Source organism: Ranitomeya variabilis, chromosome 5 (assembly GCF_051348905.1).
Source record: "Ranitomeya variabilis isolate aRanVar5 chromosome 5, aRanVar5.hap1, whole genome shotgun sequence".
NCBI lineage: Eukaryota > Metazoa > Chordata > Amphibia > Anura > Dendrobatidae > Ranitomeya > Ranitomeya variabilis.
Window position 1 is genome coordinate 655,765,838 of NC_135236.1, and position 6,000 is coordinate 655,771,837.

The following is a 6,000-nucleotide window of genomic DNA, read 5'->3' on the forward strand; positions in this document are numbered from 1 at the left end:
CCGCCCTCCGACTACTAATATCAAATAACGATTGGTCGAATCGCCCATCAATCAAACGATATCAGCGCAACAGCACTTCTCATTGGCCACTTCCCGAACTACCTTTCCCAAGGTAAAAAAGAAAGCTGCCTGCCGATTGGTTAAAGGAATATGATCTCGCATAGCTCATTGGCTAGTAGCGGTGTCAATCTCTGGAGAGACGTTGTGCTTATTGGTCGACGTACAAATCAATCAAACTACTATCCTTTTTGGTCTTGTTGCTAGGCAGCAAGCCAACCGCTATTACCAATAATGCAGCAGATGGAGGCAGCATGGCCTTGGTGTTTTTATGAGGCGGTGTTATGGCTGCTGCTCTGTCACACTGCTCTTCTGCTTGTATAAGAAAAATAACGTACAATTATAATAAAATATTATAAACAGCAAATAAAAAATGTGTCTGAGGAAAATAACAGGCAGATACTGATCTTTCCCATCCCCCGCTCCATCTGTGCCATGGTCCTCATGGTGCCATGTTGGCCACTGACACGGCTGCTCCAGGCACTGGTTGCCGTGGTTATATAAGCCAAGATTGGCGGGGTACCATTGTACGTGGCGGGGGGGGGGACGTGAAAACATCTTTACCTATATGCATCTTTTACCAAAAGTGTCCGAAAACCCCTTTAAATATATCTTTGTCCACGTAAATATCTAAATAACGTGATATATATTTACACCACGCCATCCAATGCCTGGCATTGTGCTTGGTGATGTAAGGCTTGGATGCAGCTGTTCGGCAAAGAAGATCCCGCCTGTGCACAGGTTTTGTGTTCATATTAAAGGGGTTGTCGGGCCTCAGGCCACAAGTCTGGAGTCACTCTATGTGATCCTCACATCGCGCACTGTGAGGAATCTCCCCCTCCGGGCCTACATGTAGGTGATTTGCATATATGTGGTCACATGCCGACTAGACGTGTGCAAGTGGATTGAGCAAGGCCTGACACGTCTAGTCGGAATGTGGCCAGAAGTATGCAAATACGACCACCTGCTCCGGCACCGGAAAATCCTCGCAGTGAGGATTCACATAGAGTGACTGTAGACTTGTACCCTAAGATGGGACAACCCCTTTAATGCCATGTGTAATACATTGGTTGTCCATCCCTTTATAAAAATATGGGACTATGGTGGTCTGAAATAAAAAAAAACATATTCTTACCTACCGGACCTTGCCCTTGTCCTCCATTGATTCCTCTTTCAACAGTCACCACTGCAGCCACTTATTAGTCACGTGGCTTCCAACTCACAAGAAAGAGCAAGGAGACCATATGTTCCTTTCAGAGTTACACGTGGCACGTGATGTCACCGCTGCGACTAGTGATTTGCTGCAGCGGTCAGGTGGCGCTTCTTCCCCACTGGAAGAGGAAGCAGCTGGGAACACAGGGATGTGGACTATGGATGTCGTTCGAGGCAGTGGGATCCCGAGTGGTCACTCCTGTCACCTCCACTGCCTAAAGGTTTGCGTAGGGGGCTGCCAGACACGTCGTGTTCTCTGACGTGCAGGGGAACATGGACAGGGATCCGTGTAGACAGAAGGTGATGGTCCCCGGGGGCACTGCCGAGGTGGACGAGAAATCCCTGAGGCTGACGGAGTCAGTGGGCTTGGGGATAGTCCAGGACGAACGAGTGTCAGGGCTGAAAAGGTACTGTCCTAAGGAACGTGAAATGTCGGGCCCTATCCAACATGTCACCACCTGATGAACTTGAACTGACTAGTGATGAGTGAGCGTGCTCGGCTAAGGTGTTATCCGAGCATGCTCGTGTCTTAATAGAGCATTTTTGGCATGCTCGTGAAAAAATGCTCGATTCGCCGTGGATCCATATCTTGCGGCTGTTCGACAGTTCCAACACATGCACATATCCTGTTTGTTAGGCAAACCCTGCATGGGTTGCAGCTGTCGAACAGCCTCAAGACATAGGGTCGCGGCGACTTGAGCATTTTTTCGAGCACGCCGAAAATGCTCGATTAAGACACAAGCATGCTCGGCTTATCTGAGCATGCTGGTTCATCACTACAACTGACCAGTAAATGTTTGTTGGAAAAAAAATTGGTGTCCCATGCATTGTGTGCGGCAACTACTGAGGATGGAAGCCTGGAGGCAGCGGCCTACAAGTGGATGTGATGCCCCCCACAACCCTACAGCACACTGGGTCTGGGACTATCCCTTGTCTGTAAAATGCCAGAGCGGAACTGGACAGCAATTAGGTTGCGACTACCGCTCTGCAGCACTTTACAGCAGAACCAAGGAACGGCAGGTGAGTATATGTGTTTCTTTTTTACTTTCGGACCACCAGGGACCCTTTTACAAAATAAAAAAAGGGGTGGACAACTCCATTAATCCCTTAAGGATCAGGACATTTTTTGTTTTTGCGCTTTCTTTTCATTCTTCCCCCTTCATCCAACAGCAATAACTTCTTTTATTTTTTCCGTCGATATAGCCTTAGTTTGTTTTTGTTTTTTGCGGGCCAAGTTTTATTTTTGATTGTCACCATTCACTTTACTATACCATGTGCTGAAAAACGTGGAAAAAAAATTACAAGTGCAGAGAAACGGTGAAAAATTGCAATTCCGTCATTGTAGTAAAGGGGGTGGACAACCACATCTCAATTACTATATGTAAAATTACCCCTATGTAAAATAATAGCATGACATAACAATGTCACGTGAAACCCCAGAGACCCGGCTATGACATCGCTGGATCGGCGCCAGTACCGTTCGTGAATATAGGCTACTTTTATTTTACACAAAGGAATATACTAATTGAGAAGTTGTTGCCCTAGTAGTGGATAGCCCCTTTAAATTTCACCTTTTTCTGAGCTCCATAACTTTTATATTTCTCCATTGATGGAGTTGTGTGAGTACGTTTTTTTTTCTTGCCGAGCTTACATTTTTATTGATACTATTTTAGGGTACATTTGTTTTAATCTCTTATTATTACATTTTTCGGTGGGGGAGTTCGGAGACTATTAAAATGCCAATTTTTGGGTTTCGATTTTTAATTTCTTCTTCCATTTACCGTATGGCTTAATTAGTTTTTTTTAGATCTGATTAGTCTTGGCAATACCAAATATGTCATTTTTTATTTTTTTTTACATTTTACTACTCTGTGAGCAGAATTATTAGGCTTTTTGTATTTTTGATGATCACTTTTTTATTATTGAACCACTACAGCGCTGTCGGTCGGTTCCAAATGTTAATAAACCTGAAACATTGATATTTAGGATATTAAAAGTGAGGTTTTGTGTTTCTTAAAATATCTGTATGTGCAGAATTATTGGGCAAATATTAGGGTGCAGGATTATTATGCAACTAAATGAAAAATGTAAATTTTTCTTTCTCAATTTTTTATTTTCATCTTTTAATGTGTGAATAATAACCAAACAACTCAATGTACACAAATACATTTCTGACATTTCCTCAAAAATATCTGTGACAATATAGCCGCCCTTCTTTTCAATAACAGTCATAAGCTCCATCCACGGAGTCTGTAAGTTTCTTAATCTGTTGACGATCAACTTTTTGGCCCGCACTAACCACGGCCTCCCAGACAGTGATCAGAGAGGGGACTGTTCTTCTTCACCGTAAATCTCCCATATAAGAAGGGCCCACAAGTTCTCAGTAGGGTTTAGGTCCGGCCATGTCAATATTCTTTCATAAATAAAGTCCAGTGGAGACTTGGATGCTGAGATGGAGCATTGTCCTGCAGAAAAATCATGGTTTTCTTGAAAGATCCAGACTTTTTTCTCTACGTTTGCTTGAAGAAAGTGTCTTCTAAAAACTGACAGTAGGTTTGGGAGTTGATTGTAAGTCCATCTTTAACCCGAAAATGTCCATCTATCTCATCTCTTGTAATACCAGCCCATAGCAGTAACCCACCTCCATCTTGCTGGTGTCTGAGTGGAAGTTTAGGTTTGTGTTTCTGTTACTGAAACAGCCATGGGCCCATCCGTCTGGTCTGTCAATAGTCACTCTTATCTGACTACATTCCCACCTGACTGAGGGGGCTCAGTCGAATAACCAGGCAGAGGAGGAGTAGGAAGTCTACAACTGGGTCACCGGCACCACCTCGGAAGGGAGGGTTAGCCTGGGTAAAATATGGAAAACCTTCCTCAGCATGCCACAACATCCAGGACCACTGTCATGATCCAGGTCAGGGTTTGCTTCTTGCTTTTCTTTCCCCCGCCTGGTCATTCAAGGGTTAACTTTTCCTGCCTCTCTCTGGTTCTTGGGTGGCTATTTATTGGCGCTATTTTTGGTAGCCTTTGTCAGTGATAGTTCTGGTCCTTGGCTTAAGCAGCTGATCCGTATACCCTAGTGATCCTTCTGCCTCTGACTTCCCATGGTGGACCAGTACCTGTCTAGACGTCTCCACGTACTGAGTGATGGATGTGCCCCATTTAGCTTCTGGGTCTCCAAATTGGACACATGGCCTGAGCTTGCCCTTTCTGCCTTGGAGGCGCCGGTCTGCTGGGTGGAAAGTGTACTGTCGGAACGTGTGTTTAGCACAGAAAGGGGTGTGATCACAGACAGGCGCATACGCCTGTCCACAGCCAACATGGACAACCTCCCGGTTATTAAAATTAACCAGGCGTGGATCCCACAGGACTTTTGGCTGAAGTATACCAGCCGCACCCAGCCATTGTTATACTGTTATACTTCACCGCAGTTTGTTCATTCTATTTGCCATTCCCAATGTTTTGAGGCTTCCCCGAATTAAAATAGTAATTTGTAAAAAAAAACAAGAGTCTGTTTGGCAGAGTACCCCCACAGAGGCTGTTTTGATGAGTACACACACAGGCTTTTTGGCAGAGTGCTCCCACAGAGATGGGTGCAGAGTACACTCACAGAGACTTTTAGGCAGAGTACACACACCGAGACTTTTTGGCAGAGTACATACACAGAGGCTGTTTTGCAGAGTGCCCTCACAGAGGCTGTTTTGATGAGTACACACACAGGCTTTTTGGCAGAGTACTCCCACGGAGATGGGTGCAAAGTACACACACAGTTACTTTTTGGCAGAGTACTCACACCAAGACTTTTTGGCAGAGTACACACACAGAGGCTGTTTTGCAGAGTACCCCCACAGAAGCTGTTTTGATGAGTAGACACACTGGCTTTTTGGCAGAGTACTCCCACAGAGATGGGTGCAGAGTACACACACATAGACGTTTTGGCAGAATGCACACAGAGACTTTTTGGCAGAGTACACACACAGAGAATTTTTGGCAAGATACACACACAGAGACTTTTTGGCAAGGTACACACACAGAACCTCACTCAAGCTGTGTCCTGTCTCTTCGCTAATCAGAGCAGACAGGTGGGCTGTGATGGCTCTGTAAGTGCCCACAGCCTAAAAGCTTGTTGATTGGCTGTGATGCAGCCTTTCAACAAACTTTATTTGGCATCCGAATACCAACAATACAATGGGCTTCTGGAAAAATCTGTGTTAGGCGTTCAGGGTACAAAATCTGAACTTTACAGTTCCGGTTCGCTCACCTATACGCTAATCAGAGTAGAATGGTGGCCGGGTCACGTGGTGCGCCAGCCAATCACAGCCATGCCAATACTTAGCATGGCTGTGATGGCTCTAGAAGTGCCCACAGCCTAAAAGCTTGTTGATTGGCTGCGCTGCAGCCTTTCAGATATTCTGGGTCTAATTTTTTGAGGGTTAAATGTTATTATTCAGCTAAAATATTAAAGCACCAAAAAGCGTACTAACGCATAAAATAAATACTGCTATTACTCATATTACATGGTCTATGGAACAAATATAAACAGATTGTCAGCCAGAAAAATCCAAAGCAAAAATTTGTGTTATTTCTTTTCTTTCCACCAGATGGCGATCAATGGTTGAGTAAATTGTGATCTCTGCATTTATCATTGTCCAAGAGGCTCCTACACGTCTCCTAGGCTGTTCACATGCTTTCTCTCTGCTTTATTGCAGAAGGAAAATGACTGTACCACAC